Raw genomic sequence first — 19,614 nt, 5'->3', positions numbered from 1 at the left:
GAAGAGTGGCAAGAAGAAAGCCATTTCTTAAAGATATCCATAAAAAGTGTCGTTTAAAGTTTGCCAAAAGCCACCTGGGAGACACACCAAACATGTGGAAGAAGGTGCTCTGGTCAGATGAAACCAAAATCGAACTTTTTGGCAACAATGCAAAACGTTATGTTTGGCGTAAAAGCAACACAGCTCATCACCCTGAACACACCATCCCCACTGTCAAACATGGTGGTGGCAGCATCATGGTTTGGGCCTGCTTTTCTTCAGCAGGGACAGGGAAGATGGTTAAAATTGATGGGAAGATGGATGGAGCCAAATACAGGACCATTCTGGAAGAAAACCTGATGGAGTCTGCAAAAGACCTGAGACTGGGACGGAGATTTGTCTTCCAACAAGACAATGATCCAAAACATAAAGCAAAATCTACAATGGAATGGTTCACAAATAAACATATCCAGGTGTTAGAATGGCCAAGTCAAAGTCCAGACCTGAATCCAATCGAGAATCTGTGGAAAGAACGGAAAACTGCTGTTCACAAACGCTCTCCATCCAACCTCACTGAGCTCGAGCTGTTTTGCAAGGAGGAATGGGCAAAAATGTCAGTCTCTCGATGTGCAAAACTGATAGAGACATACCCCAAGCGACTTACAGCTGTAATCGCAGCAAAAGGTGGCGCTACAAAGTATTAACTTAAGGGGGCTGAATAATTTTGCACGCCCAATATTTCAGTTTTTTATTTGTTTAAAAGGTTTGAAATATCCAATAAATTTCGTTCCACTTCATGATTGTGTCCCACTTGTTGTTGATTGTTCACAAAAAATTACAGTTTTATATCTTTATGTTTGAGGCCTGAAATGTGGCAAAAGGTCGAAAAGTTCAAGGGGGCCGAATACTTTCGCAAGGCACTGTATATCTGTAAAACAATGTAGCCTATTATTATTCATGTTTTTTTATTCTCACACCCAAGCTCGAAGATGACAAGTGACAGCACCAAAATAAAATGATTAAGAAGCTTTGTGGCATTCCAACACATTCTCACTCCCATTTGGTAAAAAAGGACGTTTGATCAGGTGCCATTGTTGTCGTTATTGACGCTAAAAGTCCCCTTTTAGAGTCTGCTGCACGGTGTGGGAGGATCCCCCTGCCTCCCCCCGCCTCCCCGCGTTGCACGGGGCACATTTAATGGGGACAGCAGCGGAGGAAAAGCCCACTTCCTCCGTATCGTCCCACTTTATCTCAGGGTGCCAGTGCAACCATTTCTTACCATCAAAATGACTGCAATAGTAGGATTTAAATCAAACTCGTGACAGGAATAGTGACAAGTAGCCTAATGCATGTTAATAAAATGAAGCAGAACACATTCAGAAGACAACGGAATAACTGTTAAACACGTTTATTTCGGATCAGAGCGGCAGCTGATTTAACACATAAGACTCGAGGATTAATCTTAGCCTGCCTGTTAGCCTGCTCTGGAGCAGGCTAGCTGCAAAGAATAAATCTCCATGCTGGGTTTAATTCAACCTGCTTTTGTGCAACCAAATCAAAGCTAAATTCATCCAGGATAACCTGAATATCCCGGCTTAATCCCTTATCTTGGTTTTGTGCAACAGGCCCCAGCCCATCAAATATTATACACACAGAATGACAGCTTTGTTGCCAGGCCGGTTGGGAGCAGTTTATTGGTCCTCACTCCCCCCTGTACTGCATGGCAAAAAGTTTAACAGAAATGAAACCGGTCTAAAATTATATTCTAAAATAAATTGTTTCGTTTTATTACTTTCAGGAGCTCTAGATGAATAAGATCATACATCTGTAGATAGTAGCAGAATATGTAGAGCAGGGGTCTTCAACGTTTATTAAGCCAAGGACCCCTTAAATAAAAAAAAGACGGAGCAGGGACCCCCTACTACATATATTGTATAAAATGAAGTTGCATATTAAACTGGCCCTACAATAACGTGTAGGCGACCTAAAGCCTTTATATTTTTGCATAGAATACCAAGCTATTAAACAATAATTGTTGGCATGATTTTATAAATCATCTTTTAATATTGAACATGTTGCACAAGAATCTTAGGATTAACTGTATCAGTAGATAGCTATTTTAGTGACTACCTTACCTATAGGCCAGTGAGCCTATCATCAGTGGTGATAGGTGGTGATATTTGCTAATAATATGTCAGAATTATGTTAAGACATTTTAATTTATGAAAAAAACCTTTTTGACAATAATTTGGAAGCCCCCCTGCAGTGACTCTGATGACCCCCTAGGGGTCCCGGACCCCCTGTTGAAGATCTCTGATGTAGAGGATGGCTGCAGAATATATTCAGACAAAGAGTCGTTGAGAATGTTCAGGTCCATGAGGGTTATGTTCGATGACTTGACGGGAGAGAATAGATACTACCATCTATCTTCTGCAGGTTAAAAAAAGAAGCAAAGTTCCTAAACAGAAGAGGTGAAAGTAAAGGTAAAAGAACAATTAACAAGGTCTTGATTGATTTAAGTAATGCAGCAGAAAGACCCCCAAAATAATCTACAGCACAGAATGAGCATTGCATTGGAATCCTCTTTCTCGCTGTCTGTCGAATGTAAACTAAACATTCACTGACAATGTAGCCCTGGTTTGTCTGCCAACTCCTAAGAGTCTTTTGCCTGGCTTGATATTCTACTATCTTCACCAGCCACTTGTTTACTTTGGCTCTCTGCATTTTCGTGCTGTCCAGGTAGTGTATAATCAGCTTGTATGAGCTTGTGGGCTGAGAGTTATTGTCCACAGTTTTATGAACAATGTTTTAGTTTGCCAGGACCTAATATTTATACTGTGACCTCTCAGTTAGGGGATGGCAACACCATATCTAGAAGCAGCTGGGACTGCTGCACGAATTCTATCAATTTACAATTAATTTTGATTATTTGCTTTTAGATAGGTTTGCTGCATGCTGTAGTGATTAATCTTTCACATTATGTGTAGATGAGGGGAATCTACATCAGCAACACAGGAAGAGGTTATTACCAGCAATACAGTCATGTATGATACATATTACTCACACTTTGGCAGCACTTTCGGAACCATCACACAACCTCAGTCAACCTTACAATGGAAGTAATGTAGTTTGTCACATCATCTTAATGTAACGCGCACATTTTTAACCTCCCATACACAACCACAATTTCAACTCATGTCCAAATAAGTAGTTTCTCCCTGCTTCATATTTTTTGTGCTAAGCTATAGGCTAAACATACTGTATCCTGACCCTGTCTGTCTCAGCTCATCTGCCACCTCGTATCCTGCTGCCTGCTTCTCCAGCTCCACCTTGTTTGTTTATTAATCTGCTTAGAACCAGCTAATGGTATTATTGGCTATCAGAGCACATGGGTATTGTCTTAACAATGACTACAGTCTCTAAGGTGGTTAGCCTTTTTCAGCCATGCTAGCTGCATTGCTCTGGATGGTTATGTCCAAGGTGTGATTTGCCGGGGGGGGGATGCGTTGGATTTCCCCCTTTCTGGTCTAAATATCCCTGCCTCTGCTGAATTATTTTCATGGGGACAAAATGTACCGGCAGTTGTTTAGCCGCCAACATGTGACTGCAGGCCGGCTACAGGCACCGCCAGAGGACAGTCCTTTCAGGTGCCATGGTAGTTGAGTTTAGCCAGAAAAGGTGAGCGTCATGCGGTGATGATTAAGTTTAAGCACCAAAACGACTCGTTAAGTTTAGGAAAAAGATCGTGGTTAAAACACTCCGGAGGGTCGAACGAGCATTTCATGGTTGAAAGTATTTTGTTTTCGCCGTGAAGTGAACTCCGCTCCGTGGCTTGAAAGCGCTGTGTTTTATGTTGACACCACGTTGTGCTATTTCACTTTTTAGATTAATTTCCTTTGAGTATTGAAGTTCATAAATAATTGTTTTGGCATAGCTTTCCGAGTTGCACTATATTGATGGTAGGCCTATTGAAAGGGGAATTTAATTCTTGCATGTTTTGTTTTGCATGATCAAAAAAACTAGCCTAGAAATCTAGACGCACCGTAGCGGCAGCAAATGTAATTTGCAGCCAGGGTCAGTCTAGCAACTCTCCGTTGGCTTGCGAGCTGGAAAAAAACAAATTCTCAGGCCAATCACATCATCTATAGAGTCATTGGACGGCAGAGTTGTGATGGTTTCGCGTGAACTCCCTGGTACTTGAAAACAAATTAGATGGCTGCTGCTGCTGGCGAACAACGGTCTTTCGAATCGGCTTTGGCCGCTACTCTGGAAGACTTGGAGTTAAGCACTGAAGTCATTCTTAAAATAGGAAGATGTGTTCAGAGTTTTGCCGACCGGATACGGCAAAAGTTTAATCTATCAACTAGAGTTACTCTGGTTGGCTATGAGTGCAGAGGGAATTTGAAAGACAGCCGTTTATCCTGCCCCTTGGATTGAGCCCTGCCAATGGTGAGTTCCCAAACTCAACATCTTGATGTGGGTCTGGCTTGTCAGGCTACAAAAAAACATTTTTTTTCACAAATCGCACCCTGGTTATGTTGCTCTGTTGGTCGGTCCACCACTTTGGTCCAGACTGAAAAATGTAAACTATTGGATGGATCACCATGATATTTGGTACAGACATTTATGTTCCCCTCAGGATGAATTGTACCAAATAACTCTGATTTTTCCTTTAGCGCCATCTTCAATTCAAAATTTCCAAACTTTGGTTTAAAACAAAATACATGCAAAAAATAATATTTCCCATCAGTCTCAGCTGGACTTTTTGTTTAGTGCTAATTAGCAAATGTTAGCATGCTAACAAGCTAAACTAAGACAATGAACATTGTAAAACATAGCTGCTAAACATCACTGGAATGTTGCAGTGCTAGCACTAGCATTTAGCTCAAAGCACTCAAGAACATATCAGCTATGTGCAAATTTTAAAACATGAGTGCCAACAACACTTTTGATATTTGAAACTGAAGGAAATTCCATTCAGTTATTTTATTTTATTTTGTCTCCTAGTGAAGTTGCATCTGTTACTAGAGCTTTGTGCAGTGTAACAATAACGTAGGACATTTTCCGCTCTATTAAAGTGATGGTTCGGAGTAATTTCACCCTAGGGTCCTTTGCACCATGACCTCGAGCCAAACACCCCCCCAGAAGCTTTTTTCACCTGGGTCTAACACTGGGAGAGTTAGCGTAGAGTAGCGTTATCAGCTGAATAGCTTAGCGCAGGGGCTAATGGACACACGTTTGTATCTCGTAAATGACCCCACTAATAATGCCCGAAATGATACCAAACGTCGCACTCAAAAAAACTATGGATTGGAAAGTTTGTAAGTACACCAGAAGTTTATGTAAATAACACTTGCCTGCTGGCTTCTGCTCTCTGTTGTTGTTGCTGCTGTAAGACGAGTGCTTAGGGCCGTCTACAAATTACAACACCGAAAAGAGATGCAACAAAAATAGTTTTTTATTTAACTTTTTTTTTAACTAAGTGCTGTAGTATAACTAGCAGGAGACAATTAATAATTGAGGTAAGTTTGGAGACATTACCTTATTTAATCATTAAATTAATAAATATTTTTGTTGTATCTCTTTTCGGTGTAGTAATTTGTAGACGGCCCTAAGCACTCGTCTAACTGCAGGTAGCAGCAGCAGCAACAGCAGAGAGCAGAAGAGAGCAGGTAAGTGTTCATAAACTTCTGGTGTACTTACAAACTTTCCAATCCATCGTTTTATGAGTACATAACCTATTTGTACTAGTGTAGACGTTTGGTATAATTTCGGGCATTATTAGTGGGGTCATTTACGAGATACAAACGTGGGTCCATTAGCCTCTGCGCTAAGCTATTTAGCTGATAACGCTTCTCTACGCTAACTCTCCCAATGTTAGACCCAGGTGAAAAAAAGCTTCTGGGGGGGTATTTGGCTCGAGGTCATGGTGCAAAGGACCCTAGGGTGAAATTACTCTGAACCATCACTTTAACGCTTATATCATTTTGAGATACTAATGTGGCATAGGAACATTCATTTCTTACACGATTAAATTTTAAATTTTATATAAAGAGGTTCTTCTGTGACTTTTGTTGAAAGAGTACCAAGCTTCACGACAGACCGAGAAGCAACAAAAAACAGTGCCAGCATTAGGGCATCAGCAAATTATTAAAATGCAGTAAAAACAAAATGAGGTCAGTCAATCTAACCTCCAGTCTCTTAAAGTCGCAATGTTTTTGTTAAGAATGAGACAAGCAGGATAATAAAACAGACTAACAACTGTTCTTTCTCTGGGGAAATAAGAGTTAAGATGACACAGAAGAGGAGCTTTGACACCTCCAGCTAACACTTCCAGCAAACAGAGTCATGCTGAAGTGTTGTTGGTTAAATGTTGGGTCTACTGATGTCAAGCCTGATGAGCTAAGTGACTCAGTGATAGATTCATTAGCTTGAGATCGAACTGGGACACCTTGCCATTGTGGGCTTCTTAATTATTTATAAGGATGAGCACATAGGACTTAAACCTGGATTTAAAGCTTTGTCTAGAGCCTGTTTTGGTTCTAATGAATGTTGAAAAGATCAAGAAACAATGTAAATGATTATTATTATGACTCACCTTATGCCTCTATAGAAATTAACATATTGCAAATATTGGACAGGGGTTGTTTTCTCCTCATTTAGGCAAGTGGAAGAAATCCACAACCCCGTGGTCACAATTTCACCTCTCTAACCTCCTCTGGGCCCAATTAGAAAAAACTTCTTATCATCCTCATCAAGTTATTAACAAATCCGATAAATCACAAAGAAATTAGGCTGTGTTTAATCTGGAGTGGCTGTTTAAAATGGAAACCACAGACTTTAAAAAACCTGATTCCTAATGGTCAATTAAATATTAAGGGATCCTGACAGTATAAACAGGAGGTTCTTATCACACTTTCTGATCCTGGCAAATAGAGAGCACTATAAATATTGCATTGGTTTAGACTGCTACAGCAATCTAAACCAATGCAATGCGTCAGTAACAGATTTTGTATCGTGTTTAAAAGCAAAATAAAAGGAATGATTTGTACTTCTGCTAAAGGATGTTCTCTGGAAGCTTTACAGCTAGAGAAATGCGGCCCTGAATGCACACTGCATTTCTCTTTTCACCACCTGGAACATGAGGGAAATGAAACAAAATTAATTCAAGTCATATTTCAATAAAGTAGCGACATGTGTGCCAGGTACATCTCGTTTAGTTTGCTACTGAGGCAGCTCATCATCGATACAAGGCAAGCAAAAACACATTTCACATCCAGGTCTGTGATTCAGTTTCCAACAAAATGTAAACATATTACTCCAAAACATTATTTTATTATTTTATTTTTTATTATTATCTTTCATGGACAGGATAAAGGCCTGTATTTGTAAAGATTTAAACACATCGCTACATGGAGGCTGACAAGGGTGGGGGGGGGTCACTCATATTTATCAAGCACTGAGCTGTTATATGTTGATCCCTTGCTAATACAACACCAATGGGCCTGGTCCAACACAGTAAAGCAATTAAGCTCAAGACAATCAGGAGACAGACAGAGAGACAGACACATGAGACTCTCTAATCAAAAGCTCCTTCTCAAAGTTACAACCCCATAATTCTGAAGCGATTCTTAAAGCGCCCATATTATGCTCATTTTCAGGTTCATAACTGTATTTTAAGGTTTTACCAAAATAGGTTTACATGGTTTAATTTAAAAAAAAACACCATATTGTTGTTGTACTGCACAGCTCTCTCTCACTGCTGCAGATCCTCTTTTCACCTGGTTTCTGTTTTAGCTACAGAGTGAGACCTCTTTTCATCTTCTTCTTCTGTACTATCTTTGATTGCACTCGCACATGCGCAGTAGCTCAGATGTAGAGCATGTCAGCTAGCTAACTCTAGAGACAGTAAAAGAAAGCCTGTTTCTCCAACTTTGGTCAGTTGCAAGGCAGGATTAGCTGGGAGACTTCTAAATGAGGGCGCACATGTAAGTAGTTCTTTTGTAGATTATGGTGAACTTGTGTGTATTGTAGCAGTGCTTTGCTATTGAGAACGATGTAGCATGCTAGCGTTAGCGTTAGCCGGCTAGCGCTAGCATTAGCCGGCTAACGCTAACGCTACGAGCTAACGGTTGTGGTTAGCCAGCTCATTTCGGACTGTGACGTCACAGTCCGAGGCCGATTTTGAACAGCTCACTAGGAGACTGAAAGCAGGACACATTCAGAAACCGTATCTAACTCAAAACAGCATGGATGGATTTTTTTCAAAGTTTGTATGTGTGTGGAAGCACCAGAGACACAAAAGAACACCCCATATCCCAGAAAGTGTTTTTTTCATAATATGGGCACTTTAACAAATAACCTAATGAATTGAAGGGTTCACCCAAGCCTTGCCATTGAGCCAGCATGCACAGCAGCAGGACCCTTGGAAACATTGTAATAGTGTTAATTTCGTCAGACAAGACGAGACTAAATATGTTCGTCAACGACATTTTTTTCCACGACTAAGACGAGACGATGACGAGACTGCGCCATAGTCCAAAAACGCTGACTAAGACTAAATTAACATGCATTATTGTTGAAGAAAAAAGACGAGACTAAAATGTTTTGCATAAAATAAAAACTAAGATAAAATCTCTCTTCATTTTCGTCTACAATCGTCTCTACTTTTTCATCATGAGATAGAATATTCAGCTGTTACTGAGACCCGGTGCTACGGCACCGACAGGTGCCCTAACAACCGTTATCTACCGGACCGAATAGCCTGCGCTTCTCTCCGATGCTCCTAAACGCACGTTAGAGTCAACCGAAACATCGCTGCACGGGGCGCTAGTTAACACTACACTTGGCAGCAGGTAACGTTAGCCTACCGTTAGCTAGCAGTTGGATTTAACACAGTTAAAATGCTGACAGCTAAACGGTGTAAAGGTTTGTCTCTATTTCCAACACGAGACGTACGACAGTCTGCAGCTACCGTTGTCTGAAAAACAACGTGCAATGTTGCGTTCACTTGAAATACGCCTCGCCAGTTTTGTGCTGCATTTATTTTATTGTAAAATATCCTTTCCCCATGCAGTGGTTGTTTTTGTCGTTTACTGGTGAAATAAGGAAGAGGCTCAATATTTATATAACTTTATAGCATTTATTTATTTTTATAACTATTTGACTGAAATGGTTATCAGAAATAATTTATTTAAAAAAAGACTAAAATGTTTTGACTAAAACGTGACTAAAATGGCGAGACTTTTAGTTGACTAAAACTTGACTAAGATACATTGAGTTCTCTTTTGACTAAAACTAGACTAAAATGACGAGACTTTTAGTCGACTAAAACTTGACTAACAAAAATTTTTGGCACAAGACTAAGACTAAATTAAAAATAGGTGACAAAATGAACACTACATTGTAACTACTGTTATTAGTGTGTACCAAGACCTGCTTGATGAGGCGATCTTGATATGCTCTCAGTCAAACTCTGGAGCGGTTCGTTCGTGGTGAGAACTGGATCCGACCTCGAACCGCACCAACTATACACACTCCGCAAGTCTGAGCTAATGTCTCCTGTAGTCAGGTGTGTTTAGCAATCTGCGATGCAGCAGAGCAGCAAACTGTAGCCGCTTGCAGTGTTTCTTTCACAGAAATAGACGGCAGTCAAGCTCGGCGTCACTCACATGTCCGTGGTTAAACCAGCCGCTGCTGCGGTCTCGGTGACCAGAGCAGACCTAGTAATGTCGCACGCGAAACAATGTCTCATTATTTAAACGAAATGAGCTGGTTTGACCGTGGAGATGCAAGAAATATGCACTAGCCCACACAGGACCTTCTTCTTGCTCTCACCCCAGACACATCTGACCAATATATTGAGAAGTGAACGTTCTTGCATGATTTGTAATGACGCATTTTGGTACATTTGGATTTTTTTCCAGGTGTGTAACCAAACCGAACCAAGGGGAAATCGCTCCTAGTTTACAAACTGATCAACTGATTCAGACCAAAGCAAACAAACTAAAGGTGTGAAAATGCCCTTAGTACAACGTTGTTATTACTGATAGAAGCAATGGCTAAAACTATGAAAGCAAGTTGTAATAAGCCCGAGTTATCCTTTTAATAATTATGCAACATGTAATCATGTATTATGCTAAAGGATGCATTTGATTCCATATCTCTTAGGCCTTTATCATTATAAACAAACCCCATAAAAGATCAATCAATGAATTTATCCTGCTCCAAAACCTTCAACAGGGACTGAGACAACACTTTGCCTGCACACAAATCTTGGCTTCTTCGTGAGGATTTGCAGACCCTAGACGTAATCATTTGATTGGTGGAGCTTGTTGGGGCAGTTGGGGATTAAAAACTGCCTGAGGGGCTAAATTCAAGGCAATAAAGTTCAGAGATTAAGGGACTTTGTCACCCTCAAATGACCTTAGCTCCTCCTTAACCTCTGAGCTGGATATTGCAACGCGCTGATCTGCTGCAGTGCATGTAACTGGGGTTTGTGCACTCCTGAGACATCTTTTAATAATCTAAAGAAACACCATTGATTAAATTTTGAGGACGTTTGTGCTTCCTCTTTTTTTTTACCCATTTTGTATGTGAAATGTATAATCAAGCCTGAACGCTGTCACTCGTCAAAGGTGAGGGCGCCCTATGTGGTATTGGATATAGCTGCAGGGAACCTCCTTTTCTTTTTGTTGTGAGGTCTGACATTGCTGTGCTGCTGAGGCAGCAGACCAAAACACCAGGAAGCCTTACCGCCATGACAGAATGGGGGGGAAAAATAGAGATAGTTAATTGATGGGTTGGGGTTTAGGGAGGACAGATGAAGCGGTAACTGGAGAATAAAATGGGTGGAAATAGGGGAAGGCTAGAGTGTCAGGAATAATAATATGGGTTGAGAGGAATAGTCGACAGGGAGGCTCAGTGTTTGGACAGGAAGGGGATCAGGGAGAGGATGGATGAGGGAAGAGGTCACAGATTACATATTTGCCTCTGTAGAGTAGGGCTGTGCAATTAATCAAATCTTTAATCGTGATTACAATTTCAGCTCCTAACAATCACAAAAACAGAGTAATCAAGAAAAAAATATTTTTTGCAAGTAAACTCTTATTTTGTTTTGTGTTCTGAATGAGAAAAAATGTTAAGATAGGAAAAGTCTTAAGGGAAATGTCCCAGTTAAAGTTGTTTTCACTGTTGATTTGTTTAACTGTTTCATTGTTGTTTGAATTCAATAAATGCAACAACTTTCCAAGAGTCAATGTTTAATGGTGTTGAATCATTTTGATATTGACCAAAATAATCGTGATTATGATTTTTTCCATAATCAAGCAGCCCTACTGTAGAGTACTCTTCACTTCATTTCCCCAGCCTCGGTTCAGGAACACATTGTATCCTCTTACCCTAAAACGTTCTGCTGAATTCATCTAAAGTAATTCCCTCCTCTCATTCCCTGCCCCAAATGCAGGCACACACACACACACACACACACACACACACACACACACGGATGGACACTTGTCTGTCTGCAGCTGGATGTGGTCTGCGCTGTCTGGAAGCTAGAGTACTTTAGATCACCATGATTACTATGGGATTTTCCCAACGGCCTCTAAAACCTCTGGCTTTCAACGTTCAGGCGATTTGACTTTTTGGAACCATAATTAACATTTAGATTCCGCTCATACTCAGCCAGCCATGACGTAGCCATCGATTTACTCCGGGGTTTCAACTTGCTCATAGCAGGGCAGACATGCATACGCAACATTTCAGACATGATAAGGTTTTAAAGCTGAACCACCATCTTTAATGTATCCTTAAAAACTGAATAATCACATATTGATGTGATAAAAGACACTTACTGTTAGAATATTTTCTTTATCAAGAATAGACCGAGAACCACTGAAGTTATAAAGTTTTGTTTACTTGCAAGTAGAATCAGTTTACAGTACTCGCAGCACAAGTACAGAAAGTGACTTCCGAATAAGCTTTCTACAACAGCTTTTGTAAGAAAATGTAGAATGTGATAAAACTCTATAGTCATAATAAAAAGTCGATGTCGATAGTTATCTCAGTCAAGGAGCGCCTGTTCTTTCCTCACCACACCGTGCTCCAGACAAGGACAAGACAGTAGCTCCCAGATACCAGATGGTGACAGCAACAGCAGTGTTTTGTCTTATGATGAAAACCGTTTTAATAATAATCAGAGGGAAAGTACATATCACAATTTTTCCCTAACACTTAAATATTTAAATGTCATTTATATATAAAAAAAAACATAATGACACAGACACAGACAATGACATAACAATGAATATAAGGGAGAAACATGGGATAGAAACTTTTTTGTCCAGCTTGGTGTCCACAAAGAAGGGACTGCAGCCCCATCCACTATGAGGTGAAATCACTGCATGCGACAGCTGCCTCAGAGAGAAAAGACAGACAGCCACACTAAAACAGCGGATATTAAAAGTAATAATGCAGAGACAGAACGTTCCAAGAAGCTTGTTCTTATATTAATATTGTTTCAAGTCAAAGAACAGACTCTTTAATGGTCATATAATGAGAACAGAAAAGCTTCTTATCTTAGTTTGCCTTGGTAATTCCTCGAAAAACTTTGTTTCCAAAGATTCAGAGATTTCATTATTATTCTTGGGACAGAAATGCAAAAGTGTGATGGTATGCGCCCAAGCACTTACTGATGCATCAGCAGAGGCACTTTGAAGAAAGACCTGTCTTGAAATAGGTACATGTAGTTCATTGGAGGAAATATTCTGGTAATATCTTTAATGTGTAAATCAAATGAGAGTTTCTACCCTTTTCAAATGGAGATTTCTTCAACTTCTCTTATGTCAGTTCAGTAGGTGCAGGGCATTAAACTACCAAATGACAAACCCCGTTCTAAAATCATTTTAGTTTCCTACGGTATTGTGAACATTTGGTGATTGTGGAGCACATGTGATGACGGGAAACCCAGCATAAGGACAATCCAACAAACCAAAATTGCTGAGCACATAAAGGAATAACTAGGGTCATTGTGAGGAGATAATCATTGGATTCTTGTTTGGTTTTCATTATGATGAGTTTCAGATAAGACAGCAGACAGAAACATGGCAACTTTCTTAAATTAGAATGGAAGAAAACCTGATTGCACTTCTCTATCAGATTAACTCCATTATTCAAGCACTGTGGTTAGGCCTGCAAGTAGATAGCTAAGAAGCCTACACCCACCCACACATACACACATACTGATAAACAAAACTATACTCAACGAGGTCCATGACTGGTCTGAAAGACTCCACCCATCAAGTTATCAATGGACGTCAGTAAATCCATTTCTAAAAATACTTGCCAATCCTTTGGGATTACTACGCGTAGCAAGTGGACACTGTGTATGCCACAAATCTGGAATTAGGCATTGAAAGGCTGTCAATGAATGGTGCATCAGCACCTGATCCACTGTCTGGGCATATGTGTCCTCAGGGCAAAGGTGCCTGGAACTGTGTCACGTCAACAGACCTGCAACACATGTTACATTGCACTTTGTCAACTTTCTTGAAAAAGGTTAAAAGACACTTAAATTAAACCAATAGGCAATAATAACCCAATAGGCAACAATGTTGCAGTTTGGAGTATTACTAATAAAACTATTATGTTTTTTATGATGGTTTTTGGAACATGCAGCAGTGTTTCTCATTGTGCTACATGTTCCTCCATCATGTTTGATGGGGACCAGATTCTTGGGTGAGGTACTGTTTACAATACACAGTGAGCTCTAAAATGATTTACCTGTATTAATCAACAATTATTTGTCTCCCCAAGATGATCAGGATCAGGTGTTGGGTCAAACAATTGTCTGAGAAAGCTGGGTTGCATCCAGGTTAGGCAGGCAGCTCACTAGGGTTTTAGGAACTCACTCCTGCTACAGCTCAATTACATACAACACGATAACATCACCTCAGCATGAAGGAGGACATGTAGCCCAATGACAAACACTGTTGCGTGTTCCAAAACAATAATATATATTACTAATACTCCAACAAAGTTTGCACCTCCACTGAGTCTGTGTCCTTAAATTCTCTGACGAAACTCAAACACTGCAATCTATTATTGCCCCAATGAATTTAGAACACTATACTGTATGTATAGTTTTATAAGGGATTTTACTTTTCTGCATATCTATTTAGATCAATTGCAACCACATTTCTACAGAATGTGTAAAGCACCTATTTTCTCGATAAAGGACAATGGCAGTGGACAGTGGAGCAGCTGTTGATGCACCACTGACAGCCTTTCAATGCCTAGTTCCAGATTTGGGGCATATGCAGTGTCCACTTGCTACGCGAAGTAATCCGTAGTAAGTATTTTTAGTAGTGGATTTAATGACATCCATTGATCCCTGACTTATGTCAGTATACTTAATTCTGGCACTTTGGTGACTAAACTTCATACTCCAAATCTGTTTAGAATTTGAATGTAGTGTGTTGAATGGGTTGGGCACAGCACTACTTTGCAGACCACGCTATAAATCCATGACAACCAGTGAGAACTAACCAGTGCTTATACTGCATTCATGTCATACACGAGTCACGGAAACTCTTCTAGCTACCCTTTTCATATTTTAAATTTGTGGTAATCAAACTCAAATGTAATGGATGTAGTGGTATTATGTCAATGCACACTATTTTTAATGGCCAACCTCTACAACTGTCTTGAGATGATGAAGTGATGAAGTTGTAAACATGGGACTTTTTCCACCTCTACCATCTAATAACATGAACGTGGCCTCAACAGTGTTTCATTTCAAGTCGTTGTGGGATCCATCTAGTGAACAGGTTCATGTGCAGTTCAGGCACTGGTCAGCTTTTTTCAGATATTTCCTTCATACTGTGCAACTTTAGCCACTGACAATCCTACAAGACCTCATTAGCTTTGAGGCGCACACACTCTCGTTCTCATGTAGTGTGGATAAGCAGTAGTTGACCATTAATTCATAGAAATGAGCGAGAGGGTGGCTGCATAATCTGTAAAGGTTAAAGAAGTGCTCAACTGTGTGGATCTAATTATGATATGGTAATGCCGACTCTCACATTAACCCCACTGACATGTAACTCGTTTACTTGTTTGATTGATGCAGTAAGTGCCACCCCACTATCCTGTTGCAACTGACATCACGTTAGGGAAATGGTTTTGTTCTGCAAATGTTTCATTCTAACTTCTAACTTTTGCTGAAATATTTTTTTGTAAGTGGGTGAGTGGATGAGTTCACTGGTGAGGAAATGCAACAATGGGACGGTGTGTTTTTCTACACTAATTGGGTTAACCGTTTTGATGTTTACAAACATATAACTCTTAATTTTATCATAATCATCTTCTTGACTGAGCGTTGTAATGCTCTCATTTGTTTCTACCAGTCAGTTTGCTGATTGAGTCAACCTTGACCTTCGGCTGGTGCTCGTCCAATGCCTCAGCCTCATCGCTGACGTCCATGATACCCTGATAGTCTCAGCTGGAGACTGACCAAAGCCTGCAATCATGTTACAACACCATCTTCCCAGCCCCAATCGTGGCTTAATTAAAGTCAGTCATGGGACAAGAGTCCAAAGAGGACAAGTTGTAGTCACGTTTGGCCCAGGAGGTGGAAGATTTGTATGTTTAAGTTGCGTCAGTTATTGAGCTTGGTCCCTCAGATGTTTCGGTGAAACTAGCGGGGATTTGCAACTTTTACTTCCTAAAATGTACTCTGCACTTGATATGGAAAGACTTCTAAAACAAAGGACACTACAGTACAGTACAGTACAGACGATGTATTCCAGTACTTCCAGTAATTCCAACTTGTTATAGTGTAAAAAATAATCAAAAACCTTTTTTTCTCCCATTTTGTTGAAAGCATAATCTAAATGACGCCTCAAAATATTGTGAATAAAAGAAACAAAGCCTCTCTAAAGGATAAGCTTGCTATACATTAAATGACTTTGAGAAAATGAGAAGGAGCCGATGGGGGCATTGTAACACAATGCTGCCATCCTGTAGATGGCTGATGCTATTTGTGGCATAAGCAATGGCTGGCAGAGCGGGGGTATGTATTGTTTCATGTCCAGATGAGGTATTGACTGTAAGCCGAGATGACTGGACGTAATCTTAGAGACACAATGCAATTTCAGCATGGGGCCATCATAACAAATCAGGAACCCAGTTTGTCATGCAGAAAGCAGGATATTTGGCTCACCATTTTATTAATATTCTGTACTATAATATAAGGCAGGATTAAATCCCACTGGGATCAGCTTTAACAAGAAACAACATGCAGTATATTCAACTTTTTAATGTAAATTTCCAAACTGTATGAGGTTAGAAATCTCATTGAGAAATCTCAAAGCTCACTGATATCTCAATTTCCACTTTAAGTTTGATGAAAATTAAAAAAGGAAATACAATAGTTTACCATTCATTTTTGACATTTGTAACTAGAGAATCACACCGCGACTCTCAAAACTACAATAACACAATGTTTTATTGTTTTATTGGAGGAATTATCCTGCAGATTCAGATGCATGACAACACTGTCTTTTAGGAGATTCAGTCTCTCTCTCTCTCTCTCTCTCTCTCTCTCTCTCTCTCTCTCTCTTTATCTCTCTCTCTCCGTCATTTGTTCCTTGTGTGTTTGTATAGCCTGTCCACCTTCCAGGTTACTTGGTGGAGAGGAGGTCATGTGACTCAGTCTCTATCTGTTTGGCGGCACCTGGAAGCTGCTTGACATCCTCCTGGATACTTCTTTCTCATAGATTTCTCACATTCTATTTCTTATGTTAGTGTACTCTGTACACATGACATCTTCTGTATTGCAAGTCTCTCTGTCCTGGGAGAGGTATCCCTCCTCAGTTGCTCTTCCTGCCTTTTTTATTCTAAGGTTTTGTTTGGGGACATTTTATCCAAAAAGGACAGAGAGTGTCGTGTGGTGTACAGATTGTAAAGCCCCCCTGGGGCAAATTTGTGATTTGTGATGAGATTTGACCAAACCTAAAATGAAGGTTTACCTTACATGAATCCATCTTACGCTTGTTCCCCTACTGGTACATGTATCCTTGTTGTATTTAGTCCCTGACATGTGAATGGACCATCTGGGATTTGCACTTTGTTAAATATCAGTATTACTTTAAGCCATAAATCTTATGCAACATTTTTTTCCCCTCCCTGACCCCATTAACTATGAAACTGAAGTTACAAAAGCGTTTTGTAGGGGAAACATTTGCCAACACACATGCACATGCCAACTAATCCAACCCAACACAAACCCAGCTGAGAGAATAAAGGCACACAAAAAAATCAAGGGATGTCTGTTTCAATTACGTTAACATTTGGATCATTACATAATAATCCACTTCCAAACATGCAACATTTCTGAGCTAATGTTGTCTCTAGTGATGTACACAGCAGCTGCGGTTTTGTGTTGCCATGAAAAGACTGAGCGTGTGGATTCAGTGTGGGTATGTAATGCCACATTGTGGAGAGAGTCTCTGTTTTACTGAATGGTGCTCTCTCACAGTTCTAGGAAGTGTTCCTATCATTATTATTCTTTTTATAAAGATGAATTAAAGCAAGCTCTAAATGGTTCACTATGCACATCTTTATTCAAAAATCAAGCAAGAATTTGAATGGGGGTGCACGTTTCAGAAAATGTCACAATTCGTTTCAATATCGATTTTTAGGCTCAAGATTCGATTCAAAAAACGATTCTTGTTTAAAAAAACGATCCACAGTATGTAAATGTAGTTACTTTTCCCATGTGATTGCAGTAGACATACAATTAAAAAGAAAATAAACTTTTATGTAGTTATGTAAAATTAAATGTAGTTTGATATTACTTTATATGTCTTCATACAAAATTAAAACTTTTGCAACTTAAAACTGCAAAGTGCCAAGCTTTGGCCAGCTTTCAAATACATTTAATTAAAGTATAAAATAAAACTGTTATATAAAAAGAGCTTTTTGTTCAGAGTTTGGTGGGAGTTTAGAGCATTGAAAGAGTGCGTTGGTTGACTGGCATGTTAGGTAATTTAATGTTAATCTCTGGGTGATGGCGTACCATGTGAGTTCTCAAGTTTGTGGTGTTTCCAAAATACTTTTAACTTTCGCTTTGCAAAGCCTGCATATAGCATGATTCCTATCAAGTTCCGTCTTCTCCCCGAGGTTATAAAAGCTGAAATGTGCCCAAACTCTCGCCTTCAATGAGGATGGAGCAGGTTGAATCATTTTTTCTGTGTGCCATTGTTTGCGCCGACTAAACTACTTCTGCTGCACTCGTTCTTCTTTTGATTATAACAACTGCCCAGGCGTCTTAGTGTGAATTTGATGCAGCGCCATCCATGGGAATGGCGACCTAAACTAATTTCAGGACAATAGTATAAACGCCATTACAAAATGAAAAAAGAAGAAACAAAATGAATAGATTTTGGGAATTCTATGAATCGATTTTAAATTGGTAGATTTTGAATCGCGATACAAATGTGAATCGATTTTTTGCCTAAATGTTAATGAACGTGTTAACTCACAATAAAAAGCAGAATAAAATATAAACCGATAAAAGTATCTGTCTGTACCTACAGCAGTGGATTGAACAGTTCAGATTCTTTAGGTATGTAAAATATGGCAATACCTCAATGGAAAAATAGTCTTTTACAAGTTAAAGAGTAAAAGAGTGTTATATTATTCAACCTTTAATTACTGGATTATTATTACTAATGCATTAATGTGTAAGCAGCACTTTGTTATTTTAGTTTTTCAAGATGGAGCTAATTTTACTAATTTATACACTGTTGGGTAGTTTAATCTAAAACAATGCATGGTATTATTTAAAAGGATTATATGTTTTGTATAAAAATATCTTAATCTGAAAAGTAACTAAAACTATGAAATGAAACTAAATGTTCCTTCCCCATCACTTCATTACCCTGCTGTTTCACTGCTTCTCTTTAATCTTATGTCTTTGTCTTTTTTTCAATACTAGAATAAGTACATTTACTCAAGTACTTTATTTAAGTAAACATTTGAGGTACTTGCACTTTCCTTAAATATTTTCTTTTCCAACTTTTAGTCGGATAATCAACTAGACGATTGACAGAAATGAATAGGTAACTATTTTGATAATTGTTTAAGTGATTTTGCATGCAAAATGCCAAACATTTCATGGTTTGGGCTTCAGGAATTGTAGGATTTCTTTTTATAATATTGTTGGTTGGACAAAACCGGCATTGTGAAGGTGTCACAGGGCTCTGGATTTGTGATGGAATTTCTCGCCATTATCTGAAGTTTTACAAACCAAACAATCAATAGATGATATGTTGATTTAACAAAGTGTGTATGCTTTAAGAGATGCATAATGAAGCTTGGGTTGCTTATATGCAAACAAGTGCTTCTATCTATGCAGTCAGTGCATCCACACTCTAAATGTTGGATCATATCTGCAACACTTTAAAATGTGTGATTTCCGCAAGATGTTCAACTAGTTTCCTCATATGACCAGTGGCACAAACTATGATCACACCGGCATCACAGTCTGTTTCACCGTGTTGTCTTCTATTATCACTCCTCAGTGGGAAACAAACCTGCCGCCAGTCGAGCCACAGGAGGCACACATGCTTT

At 39.4% G+C, this 19,614-nt stretch overlaps 1 protein-coding gene across 1 annotated transcript in view; it reads left to right on the top strand.

The window, feature by feature from the left end:
• LOC120545613 (potassium/sodium hyperpolarization-activated cyclic nucleotide-gated channel 1) overlaps window positions 1-19,614 on the top strand; it is a 117,277-nt gene that overhangs the window by 29,170 nt on the left and 68,493 nt on the right. The gene's annotated exons all lie outside the window — the stretch shown is intronic.

This window comes from Perca fluviatilis, chromosome 17, assembly GCF_010015445.1.
Source record: "Perca fluviatilis chromosome 17, GENO_Pfluv_1.0, whole genome shotgun sequence".
Classification (NCBI taxonomy): domain Eukaryota; kingdom Metazoa; phylum Chordata; class Actinopteri; order Perciformes; family Percidae; genus Perca; species Perca fluviatilis.
This window is presented reverse-complemented; position numbering and strand designations above follow the sequence as displayed.